General features: G+C 36.1%; 1 long non-coding RNA gene across 1 annotated transcript; it reads left to right on the top strand.

Moving 5' to 3' along the window:
• The first annotated feature begins 6,872 nt into the window (after positions 1-6,872).
• LOC140598376 (uncharacterized) lies at positions 6,873-9,593 on the top strand. The gene is made up of 2 exons (XR_012000774.1): positions 6,873-7,060; positions 8,925-9,593. It is a non-coding gene; the product is annotated as an uncharacterized lncRNA (long non-coding RNA).
• Positions 9,594-12,419: the final 2,826 nt, after the last annotated feature.

The raw sequence follows: 12,419 nt of genomic DNA on the forward strand, positions 1-12,419 counted from the left end.
GGTCTCCTTTCTACTACCTGTGAGTGTTTGGTTGAATGCAGCTGTCGTATTGTTTATCCATTCCTCATTTTGAGGACAGTGGAGTTTTTTTTTCCAGTTTTGTGGTTACGAATAAAACCACTATAAACACTCGTGTGAAATCTCTGTGTGAAGCTAAGTTTTCCTTTCACCTGGATAAGTACTTAGAAGTGGGGTTGCTGGGTCACGTGGTAAGTGTGCATTTAACTTTATGAGAAACTGCCAAACTGGCTCCACAGTGGCTGTACAACTTTGAATTCGTAACAGCGATGTGTGAGAGTTATGGTTAGGTTATATTCTTGCAAGAACCTGGGATTGTCCAAACAATCTTCTTAATTTTGGCGATTCTAAGAGATATGGAGCATCTCACTGAGATTTTAATTTACATTTCCCTGTGACTAATAATGTGTGACCATCTTTATGTACTTTTATGCCACTCAAATATAATCTTTGACAAAGTGTCTGTTAAAATCTTTTACACATTTTTTAAAAATTGTGTTGTTTTCCTACTATTCAATTCGAGAGTTCTTTATGTATTTTGGATACATATCCTTTATTGTACATCATGAGATTTGCAAATAATTTTCCAGACCATGTCTTTTCATTCTTATAACAGAGACTTTTGAAGAGCAGAATTTCTTAAAATTTTTTAAGAATTATTTATTTATTTATTTAAGTAGGCTCTCTGCCCAATGTGGGGTTCAACTCACAACCTCAAGATCTAGAGTCACATGCTCTGCTCACTGAACCAGTTAGGCGCCCCCCAGATGACATCCAATGTATCACTTTTTTTTTAAAAAAAGGCCTTTATTTGGGATCCCTGGGTGGCGCAGTGGTTTAGCGCCTGCCTTTGGCCCAGGGCGCGTTCCTGGAAAGCCAGGATCGAATCCCACGTCGGGCTCCCGGTGCATGGGGCCTGCTTCTCCCTCTGCCTGTGTCTCTGCCTCCCTCTCTCTCTCCCTCTCTCTGTGTGACTATCATAAAAAAAAAAAAAAAAAAAAGGCCTTTATTTTTTTAAAGATTTTTAAAATTTATTTATTAATGAGAAACACAGAGAAAGAGGCAGGGGCATACGCAGAGGGAGAAGCACTCTCCCTGTGGCGAGCCTGGTGCAGGGCTTGATCCCAGGAGCTCTGGATCACCCCTGAGCCAAAGGCAGCTGCTCAACACTGAGCCACCCAGGCGCCCCCCCCCCCCCCATTTTGGGCCTTTAATGTAAGAAACCTTTGCATAAGTCAAGGTCTACAGGATTTCTTTCCCTTATGTTTTCTTCTTAAAGTTTTATGGCTTTGTTTTATTTATTATTTTTAAAATCTTAATTCTAGTATAGTTAACACAATGTTTTATATTAGTTACAGGTGTACAATATAGTGATTAAACAATTCTGTATATTACTCAGTGCTCATCATGATAAGTGTACTCCTTAATCCCCCACAGCTATTTCACCCATCCTCTTATTCACCACTTCTCTGGAAACCGTAAGTTCTCTAAAGCTAAGAATCTTTTTTTTTTTGGGGGGGGTATCTCTTTTTATATTTGTTCATTTGTTGTTTCTTAAATTCCACATGTGAGTGGAATCATATGGTATTTTTCTTTCTCTAACTTATTTCGCTTGGCATTATACCCTGTAGATCCATCCATGTTGTTGCAAATGGTAAGATTTCATTCTTTTTATGGCTGAATAATATTCCAGTGTGTGTGTGTGTGTGTGTGTGTGTGTGTGTGTGTGTATCACATCTTTATCCATTCATCTATGGATGAACATTTGGGCTGTTTCCATACTTTGGCTATTGTAAATGTTGAAATAAGCATGGGGTGCATGTATCTTTTCAAATTAGTGTTTTCGTATTCTTTTTTAAAAAAAGATTTTATTTATTCATGAGAGGCACAGAGAGAGAGAGGCAGAGACATAGAGGGAGAAGCAGGCTCCATGCAGGGAGCCCGATGTGGGACTCGATCCCAGGACTCCAGGATCATGTCCTGAGCCTGAGCCGAAGGCAGGCGTTTAACCACTGAGCCACCCAGGCATCCCTTGTTTTTGTATTCTTTGGATAAATACCCCAGAGTGGAATTACTGGATCATATGGTAATTCTATTTTTGATTTTTTGAAGAACCAGGTCTATGATCCATTTTGAGTTAATTTTTGTATAGGGTACAAAGTATGGATTGACATTTAAGTTTTGCGTGTGGATATATAATTGTTTTGGCACCATTTGTTGAAAAGAATGTTCTTTCTCCGTTGAATTGTCTTTGTACCTTTGTTGAAAATCACTTGGCATATGGGATTATTTCTAAGCCTCTAGTCTGTTTTATTGATCTTTATGTCTATATTTTCTTCAATATCACATTTGTCACACTTTTGAAAGCAGTACAGTAGGTCTATAATTCAGGTAGTATGAGTCCTTAAGCTTTATTCTTTTTTTTTCTATATCATTATTTTTAATGTCCAATGTTTATAAGATGAGGGGAAGGGCTTTCACCCCAACTCAAGTTTATAAATTTTCGATTGGCTTGTGAGTCCGATAGGGATATTTCTTCTTGTCTAATTTGGTTTCTGGGAAGACTTCAGGTCCTCAATGATCATCTGATCAAATGGAATTATGTTCTTCATCTTCTCCAGCTCTTTTTCATATTCTTCAATCCTGGCCTTTGAGAGAGACAAAAACTCAGCACAGCTTTTCACATCTTCTTTTTCCTCAGCATCCACCTGGACAGTGTATTTATCCTCTGGCACAGGAAACTTCAGGGCATTAAACTTCTCAAAGTCATCTACCAAGTCAGCCTTTGCCACATTGGCCTTGTTGTAAGCCCAGTCAATAGCAGGTGGTTTCTCAGGAAGAGTAGCCAACCTGGAGGTAAGCATCTCATTCCAGAATTTCAGGGATTTGGCAATGGCCTTCTGGTTTCGGGGTATGATCTCCCCAAAAGCTACCTAGTCAATGGTTTTTAGAGCAAGTTTTCACCCAGCCATCTTGAGATCTTTCACCGACCCCAGTGGCCCACAGTCCACAGCAGCAAGGCTTAAGCTTTATTCTTTACACAAATTGTTTTGGCTATTCTACTTACTTACCTCCCCTCTGCCAAAAAAATTATTATTAGTTATTTTAGGGAAAAATTGTTAATTGAAATGCATTGAATCTCTTAACCATTTTGGAGAAAACTAGTATTTAAATAATATTCTGTTGTTCAATCCATGAACATGATGTATCACTCCATTTTTTAGATCTTTGTTGATTTCTATCATTAGTTTTTCATTGTTTAAAACATACAAATATTGCATATATTTTGTAACATTTAGACCTAATTATTTATTTTTTTGTTATTGTAAATGATACTTTTAAAAATGTCCAGTTGCTTATTACTAGCATAAAGAAATATCTTTTTTTTTTTGTCTTGGACCCTGAGACCTTAATAAACTCACTTATTAGTTCTAGTAGTTTTTTAAAAATATTTTATTTATTTATTCATGAGAGACACAGAGAGAGAGAGAGGCAGAGACACAGGCAGAGGGAGAAGCAGGCTCCATGTAGGGAGCCCAACAGGGGATCCAATCCTGGGTCTCCAGTATCACACCCTGGGCTGAAGGTGGCACTAAACCCCCGAGCCACCGGGGCTGCCCTGAATAGAGATAGTTTTATTTCTTCCTTTCCTATATATTGGCCTTTTATTTATTTTTCTTGTCTTATTACACTGGCTAGGACCTGAAGTACAGTAATGAATAAGATTAATAAGAATGGATATCTTTAGCTTATTTATTCCTGATCTTAGGGGGAAAGCATTCAGTCTGTCACTATTAAGCACAGTATTAGCTAAAGATGCCATTTATCATGTTGAGGAAGTACTTGTCTATTTCTAGTTTCTGAGAAGTTTTTTTTTTCATAAATGGAGGTTAAATTTTGTCAAAGAGCTTTTACTTCTCTAGGGATAATCATAGTTTTCCCTCTTTAATCTTTTAATATAGTTAATTATAAAAAAAATTTCAAAATTTTTATTTAAGTTTAATTTAATTAACATACAGTGTATTATTAGATTTGGAGGTAGAATTTAGTGATTTATCAGTTACATATACCACCCACTGCTCATTATATCAAGTGCCCTCCTTGATGCCCATCACCCAATTACCCCATTCCCACCAACTTCCCCTCTAGCAACCCTCAGTTTGTTTCCTATAGTTAAGATTCTCTACATACAGTTTGGTATAATTCTCCAAAAAGGCCACCTAGGCCTCAAGTTGTTTTTCTAATTATTTTTTAAAGGTTTTTAAATATAATTCAACCTATTTTAAAGTTATAGAACTATTCAGGCGATCTGTTTTTTCTTTGCTGGTTTGTATCCTTTAGGAATCTTATGCATTTCATGTTAGTTGTTGAATTTATGGCCCAAAAAGCTCTCCATGCCTTTATTAACTTTTCACTGTCTATGGGTAGGTAATGTTCTTCCTTTTACACTTGACATTTGTAATTTGTGTCTTTTGTTTTTCTTGTTGAGTCTGGTTAGAGGCTTATCAATTTTATTGTCTTTTTTTTAAGATTTTATTTATTTATTCATGAGAGACACACAGAGAGAGGGTCAGAGACACAGGCAGAGAGAGAAGCAGGCTCCATGCAGGGAGCCAGATGTGGGACTTGATCCCAGGACTCCAGGATCATGCCCTGGGCCAAAGGCAGATGCTTAACCACTGGCCACCCAGGCATCCCAATTTTATTGTCTTTTTAACAAAGAAACAGCCTTTGATTTTATTGGGGTTTTTTTCTCCTTTTTTTTTTTTTGCTTTTAATTTCATTCATTTATGTTCTTATTCATTTCTTCTGTCAGATTTAGGTTTAATTTGCTTTTCTCTAGTTTCTTAAGACAGAAGCTTAAGTGATTGGTTTGAAATTTTTGTTCTGTTTTAATGTAAACATTTAATGAAAAAAATTTTCCTCTAAATGCTTCCACAACAATCCCACAAATTTTAATATGTTGTGCTTTTATTTTCATACAATTCAAAGTATTTCCTAATTCTTCACGTGATTTCCTCTTTTACCACGGGTTATTTAGAAATGCTTAACATCTAGATATTTTGGAGGATTTTGCTGGTATCTTTTCATTGTGAATTTCTAGTTTAAATATGGTATGTTCCAAGAGTTTACCTTCAAAACTGCCTGCTCCTTTAAATTTGTCAAGGTTTGCTTTATGTCTCTGATTATGGTCTATTTTGGTGAATGTTCCAACTGCATTTGAAAGTTGTTATCTGGAGTGTGGTATAAATGTTGATTAGGTAAATTGGTTGGCAATGCTGTTTGGGACTGTTAGGATCCTTACTGATTTTCTGTCTACTTGTTCTATCAATTGCTGAGAGAAGAATATTGAAATCTATATGTAATGATAGATTTCTTTCTTCTTGCTTGCTTATTTGCTTTCTTCCTTTCTTTTGGATCTACCAATGCTACTATTTTTGCTTTAGATAGTTATATTTTGGGACATTTGTAAATAAGATAAAATGAAATTTATCTTATTTAATTTAATTACCTCCATTTCTACCATTCTCAGTGTTTTTCGTTAATTATATAGTTATAATTTCTGACTGGTATCATATTCCTTCTACCAGGGAACTTCCTGTTTTCTTTGCTGTTTTGTATTTCTCATAATTTTTGTTGAAATACATTTTGTGTGAGACAATAGAGATAAAGGTATGTAATTTTTGCCTGTAATTGATGTTTTCTTTTGCTAGGCTTTTAGTATGGAGGTTGTGTCAATCTAGTCAGAAGTTGAGTTAGAATTGAATTTTATTATTGCTATGGTTATCTTCAGCACAGCACAGATCTCAAATCTCTCTAGTGTTACCTTGTGGTTAGGGTGGAGACTGGTTTGCTGGTGAATTTTTCTCAGTACCTGCTACATGCTCATCTTTAAGTCTTTATTTATGCTTGGTGATAAGTGATACAGAGATGGCCTTTCTCCATGCTTTTGTTCCTCTGATAGTAGTAAATTGCTTTTGTTATTGAATGTTTATTACCCTGTGGTAGGAAGTGCAGAGGGTAGAGGGACATTCTCTGCTGTCCTGTTTCCTCCCAGACAGGCACTGTGGATATCAGGATATCACGGTATCTTGGATAGCAGTTGGGATTTTCTCAATGATCCTTTCCTGTTCCCGGTGACAAGATCTTTCTAATGGTGTGGACCCATGATGTATTTCCTGCTCCTGTCCTAGATTAGAAGGTTTCTGTTTTCTTCCCTCCTCACTGCAGTAGATCTTCATCAGTGCCCTGTCTAGGTGACAGGGTTTGCTATTCTTCCCCCAGAAGCTTAAGGCTGGTATTCCTTAAGGAAGATAGGGAAGAAGGATCTGGAAAAGCCTCTCTGTTTTTCTATATCTGGTACTATTCTCTTCCAGGCCTGCATCAGGAGAATAGCTTTCGGGCAGCGCAGGTGGCTCAGCCGTTTTGCGCCGCCTTCAGCCCAGGGCGTTGATCCTGGAGACCTGGGATCGAGTCCCATGTCGGGCTCCCTGCATGGAGCCTGCTTCTCCCTCTGCCTGTGTCTCTGCCTCTCTCTCTCTCTCTCTCTCTGTGTGTGTGTGTGTGTCTCATAAATTGAAAAAAAAAAAAAAAAAAGGAGGATAGCTTTTTCAGAACCTCATCCTGTCCCTCAAATCCTTCTTGTAAGTACTGATGAGGTCTATACTTGAAGAAGAATCTGCACGTGGTTGCAAACTTCTTATGTGCTGTGAGGGGTTCTATATTCTCAACTAGCCCACAACTGGGCTTTCATAATTGTTACTTCTAGATGATTTCATTTGCTTGGCTTTTTTGTTTATTTATTTATTTATTTATTTATTTATTTATTTATTTATTTATTTGTGAAATAACACAGAGAGAGAGGCAGAGACACAGGCAGAGGAAGAAGCAGGCTCCTCACAGACAGCCCGATGCAGGACTTGATCCCAGGACCCTGGGATCATGCTCTGAGCTGAAGAAAGCCGCTCAACCAGTGAGCCACTGGGGCATCCCATCGTGTTTTTATTGCCACATTATATGGCATTGGAGACACCTGCCTCAGGTAAGCCAGTACTTATATCCTGTCTCTCCTTTGATGAACTTGTCTTTTCTTAGATTTCAGGTTATTGGTTACCCCATAATCTCAGCCCTCAGATTAATTTAAGAAACGTAAATTTAAAGATTTTCAGGATCCTGGATGGCTCAGCAGTTGGGCGTCTGCCTTTTGCTCAGGGCTGATCCCGGAGTTCTGGGATCGAGTCCCACATCGGGCTCCCTGCGAGGAGCCTGCTTCTCCCTCTGCCTGTGTCTCTGTGTCTCTCATGAATAAACAAATAAAATCTTAAAAAAAAAAATTCTGGCTTTTCAGATTGTTGTAATGGTGAAGAAATGCTTTTCCAACTTTCTTAATCCCAAGTGGAAGCCTGAATTTCCTAATTTTTAAAAATTGAGATATGATTGGCATATATCATTGTATTAGTTTTAGGTATATGATATAATGATTTGATATATGTGTATATATTTCATATATATTATAAAATGATTACAATAAACTATACTTTTTAAACATTTTGAGTATTTTTAAAATTGAAAAAACATTTTTTAAAGATTTTATTTATTTATTCGTGAGAGATACAGAGAGAGGCAGAGACACAGGCAGAAGGAGAAGCAGGCTCCATGCCGGGAGCCCAATGCGGGACTCGATCCCAGGACTCCAGGATCGCGCCCTGGGCTGAAGGCGGCGCTAAACCGCTGAGCCACCCGGGCTGCCCTAAAATTGAAATTTTAAATGAGATGATTAGAAATTTATATGCACTCATGAGAAATAGAGAAACTGTGTACACTTTAAACAGTGTACTTTACACTTTATAATTTTGTTTATAGTGTAGCTTTGTGTACCCACCACCAAAGTCAAGTATATAGAACAGCTCTTTAACCACAGGGATGTCTCATGTTGTCCTCTTTTTTTTTTTTAAGTTTCTTTTCTTTTAATATTTTACTTATTTATTTATTCATGAGAGACACGGAGAGAAGGCAGAGACACAGGCAGAGGGAGAAGCAGGCTCCTCACAGGGAGCCCGATGTGGGACTCTTTCCCAGATCCCGGGATCACAACCTGAACCAAAGGCAGGTGGCCAACCGCTGAGCCACCCAGGTGTCCCTCATGTTGTCCTTTTATAACCATGTTCACACCTTATCCCTCACCTCTGGTAACCACTAATGTGTTTTCCATTTCCAAAATTTTGTCATTTCAAAACTGTTATAAAAGTGAAGTCATGAAGTAGGTAACCTTTTGGGATTATTTTCACACACCACAATTCCCTAGAAATTCAAGTTATTGCAAGTATCAACAGTTCATTCCTTTTTGCTGCTGATTAGTATTTCAAATTATGAATATGCTACAATTTGTTAAACACTTACATACTGAATGACATCTAGGTTGTTTACAGTTTTGGGCTATTACAAATAAAGCTGCTATGAATCTTTGTGGGTTTGTGATCGGAAGTTTTCATTTATCTGGGATAACTGTCCAGTAGTGCAACTGCCAGGTCATATGGCTTTGTATGTTTTGTTTAAAAGAAGTAACAACTGGTTTCTAGTGTGGCTGTACACCATTTTACACAACCAGCATTTTGTGTAGTCACTATTTTTTATTTTAAACCTTCCTGATAGATGTGCAGTGCTATCTCATTGTGGTTTACATTCGTATGTCACTGATGGCTACTAGTAGTGGTGAACATGCTTTCATATGTGTGTTTGCCATATGCATATCCTCTTTGGTAGAATTTTGTCCATGTCTTTTGCTCATTCTAATTGGTTTTTTTACTGTTGTATTTTTAGAGTTTTTAATATATTATTATATACTATTTCTTGTCAGATATGTGGTTTGCAAATATTTTACTAATCTGTAACTTATCTTTTCACAGAGCAAAAGTCTTAATTTTGACAAGATCCAACTTACCAGTCTTTCACTTATGGATCATACTTTTGGTATCAAGTCTAAAGCCTCTTTGCCTAATCACAGAGCCTCAAGGATTTTTTTCTTTTTTGTATTTTACATCTAAACCCATGATCCATTTTGAGCTAATTTTTGCATACAATGTAAGTTTTAATTAAGTTAAGTTTTTTTTTTTTTGGCTTATGAATATTCAATTGCTCCAGCACCATTTGTTGAAAAGACTACCCTTTCTTCATTGAATTGCACCTTTGTCAAAAATCAGTTCAGGATATTTGTGTGGGTGTCAGTTCTTTATTCTGGGGTCTACTGCTTTACTAATACCACATTTTATTGATTACTGTAGCCTTATAGTAAGTCTTATTATCATACAGAATGATTCCTCTCTATTTTTTCAGTATTATTTATTCTAGTGACTGTAATTCTGAGTTTTTTTTTTTTCATTCTGAGTTTTAGAACAAGCTTGTCTATGTCTATGAAAAGCTTTGCTGGGATTTTGATAGGAGTGCATTAAACCAGATCAATTTGAGGAGTACTGAATCTTTCCTATGTTGAGTTTTCCCAATCTATGAACATAGTATGTCTATTTAAGTCTTTCTTCTTTAACTTCTTCCATAAACATTTTGTGATTTTCAGCATACAGATCCTGTACATTTTGTTCAACATAAACCTAAGTATTTCAAATTCTTTGGAATGATTATAAATGTTAATGTTAAGTTACCATATGTTCATTAGTAATAGAGAGATCAGATTGATTTTTGTATGTTGATTCTATATCCTGTGACCTTGCCTAAATCATTTGCTAGTTTTAAGACTTTTTTGTATATTGCATAGGATTTTCTACATAGAAAATCATGTGCAAAAATTCAACAGCTAGTCCTTAAAGCTAAATTGATTCAGAAACTGCTCAAACATTAGTTATCAAAACAAAACAAAACAAAAAAACCTCCAAAAACAGCTTATGGTGAAATCCTGTGGCCATTTATTTTATCTTTTATTTTTCTTTTAGAGAGGGAGAGAGAAAGAGAGAGAGAAAGTTGGGGTAGGGGGAGAGAATCTTAAGCAGGCTCTATGCTCAGGGCAGAGCCCAGTGCAGGGATTGATCTCACAACCCTGAGATCATGACCTGAGCCGAAATCAAGAGTCAGACACTTAATTGACTGAGCGACTCAGGCATCCCATTTACTTTAAAATTGTAAATGAGAATGACTAGTCTTGCTTCCATTATTTGGTACTATTTTAGGATATTATAGCTAATGAAATAAAATTTAAAAACCCAACCAAAACAATCTGAATGACTTTTTTTTTTTTTTTTTTTTTTTTGCTGTATTACATTGGGTATAATTTCTAGTACTCATTGAATAAGAATGGTGAGAGTGGATATCCTTGCCATGTTCCCAAATGTAGGGGAAAAGCATCAAGTCTTTCACCATTAAGTGTAACATTAGCTGCAGATTTTTTGTGGATGCTCCATATCAAATTGAAGTAATTCCCTTGAAAAACTTACCGAAGTTTTTTGTTGTTTTTAAATGTGAATGTGAGTTCATTTTGGATTACACTGATTTTCAAATGTTGAAACTGCTCTGTATACCTGGAATAAATCACTTAGTCATAGTATATAATTATTTTCATACATTGTGGTATTTAGTTTGCTAACATTTTGTCGGAAGATTCTGGTGTCTAAGTACATTAGAGATAATGGCCTTAAGCTCTTTTTTTTTTTTTTTCCCTTTTAAATATATTGTCTTTGGTTCAGTATCAGGGTAATACTGGCTAGCCTTATAAAATGAGTTGGGAAGTATACTTCTTCCTATTAATAAAATTTGTCCTGGGGTGCCTCAGTGGCTCAGTTGATTAAGCATCTGCCTTTGGCTCAGGTCATGATTTCAGGGTCCTGGCGTCAAGCTCCACATCAGGCTTCCCTGCTCAGTGAGAAGTCTGCTTCTCCCTCTTCTTTGCCCTTACCCCTGCTTATATTTTCTCTCAAATAAATAAATACAATCTTAAAAAATATTTTTGTCCTTTTGTGGGGTGCCTGGCGAGCTCAGTCAGTGGAATATACAACTCTTAATCTTGAAGTGGTAAGTTCAAGCCCCACATTGGGTGTACAGACACCTTGAAAATAAAATCTTAAAAAAATGTCCTCTGTATCACATAACAGACCAATTTCTAGAAGAGGCGTTTTCTGGAATAGATTTCCTGGAAGAGACTGTGTTAATGTTAATCCTTCTTTAAATGTTTGGTATAATTCTCCAGTGAAACCATATGGGCTTGAATTTCTTTTTCAGGAGCTTTAAAATTATCAATTGAATTTTTTTAATGATACATGGCTGTTTGGATTATTTCATATTGAAATTTGGTAGTTTATCATTTTTGGGCAATTGGCCCACTTATTCACATTTACAAATGTGAAGTTATTTGTAATATTCCTTTTTATCTTCTTTTTCCCCCTTTTTATCTTCTTAATGGTTGTAGGATCTATAGTGATACAATTTCATTCATTTATTTCATCTTCATTTTAATAGTTTTGCTGGGTACAAAATTTCAAGCTGATAATTTTATTGAACAAAGTCTAGTAAACATAAATTCAGCACAATTCCCTGCTTCTCCCTCTGCCTCTGCTTCTGTGTCTCTCATGAATAAATAAAAACCTTAAAAAATTATTTCTAATCTAATCCCAAACAAAATTCCAATGTTTAATTTCACTCAACTTTTACAAATTGGATAAAGTGATTATGAATTTCTTACAGAATGACAACTGTTGCAAATCAGAGGGTCAGTAACTTGTGGCAGCATAACTGAGAATTCATTTAGAAAAAAGAAATCTGGTTCCCTGTCTCTTATTATATACATAAAAATGTCTTTGATCCATCTAGAATCTTAGTGTAAAAATTATCTGGATTTTAAGCACAAAAAGAGACTTTTATCATTTTGATGTGGGGGGATACAATTTAAAACAAGGCTGAATAGCTAGATACTATAAAGGAAAATCCAGACATACAGCTACATAAAATTTAAAATTTTATGGAAATGGAAAAAAAGGCCATAAATCTCAGAAGACAAACAACAGATTGTGAAAAAAGAATGTTTCTATACCACCTAGAAAAAAAAAAAAAGGCTTTGTACAAACCGATAACCCAAAAGGAGGATGACTAAAGGATGTTGGTTACTAGGCAAGTCACACACCTAACAAATACAAGTTAGCCCCCTTGATATCTGGGAAGTAAAGATTAAAGTAACTGAGTACGACTTTTTAATTTGGATTAGCAAAGAATACGAGAGCAGTAATATCCAATGCTGGTGAGGATAATGAGAAAGAGGCACTTTCAGACTCCATGGAATGTGACCTGCTCTAGCCTTTTTTGGAAGTGTCATTTGGTACCTCCTATTGAAGTAAAAACTACTCCCTCTGACTGTAACTTCTGACCCAGCAAACCTTATTTTAGGAGCTTTACTCTTTAGAAAT

This window comes from Vulpes vulpes, chromosome 3, assembly GCF_048418805.1.
Source record: "Vulpes vulpes isolate BD-2025 chromosome 3, VulVul3, whole genome shotgun sequence".
In the NCBI taxonomy this organism is placed as follows: Eukaryota; Metazoa; Chordata; class Mammalia; order Carnivora; family Canidae; genus Vulpes; species Vulpes vulpes.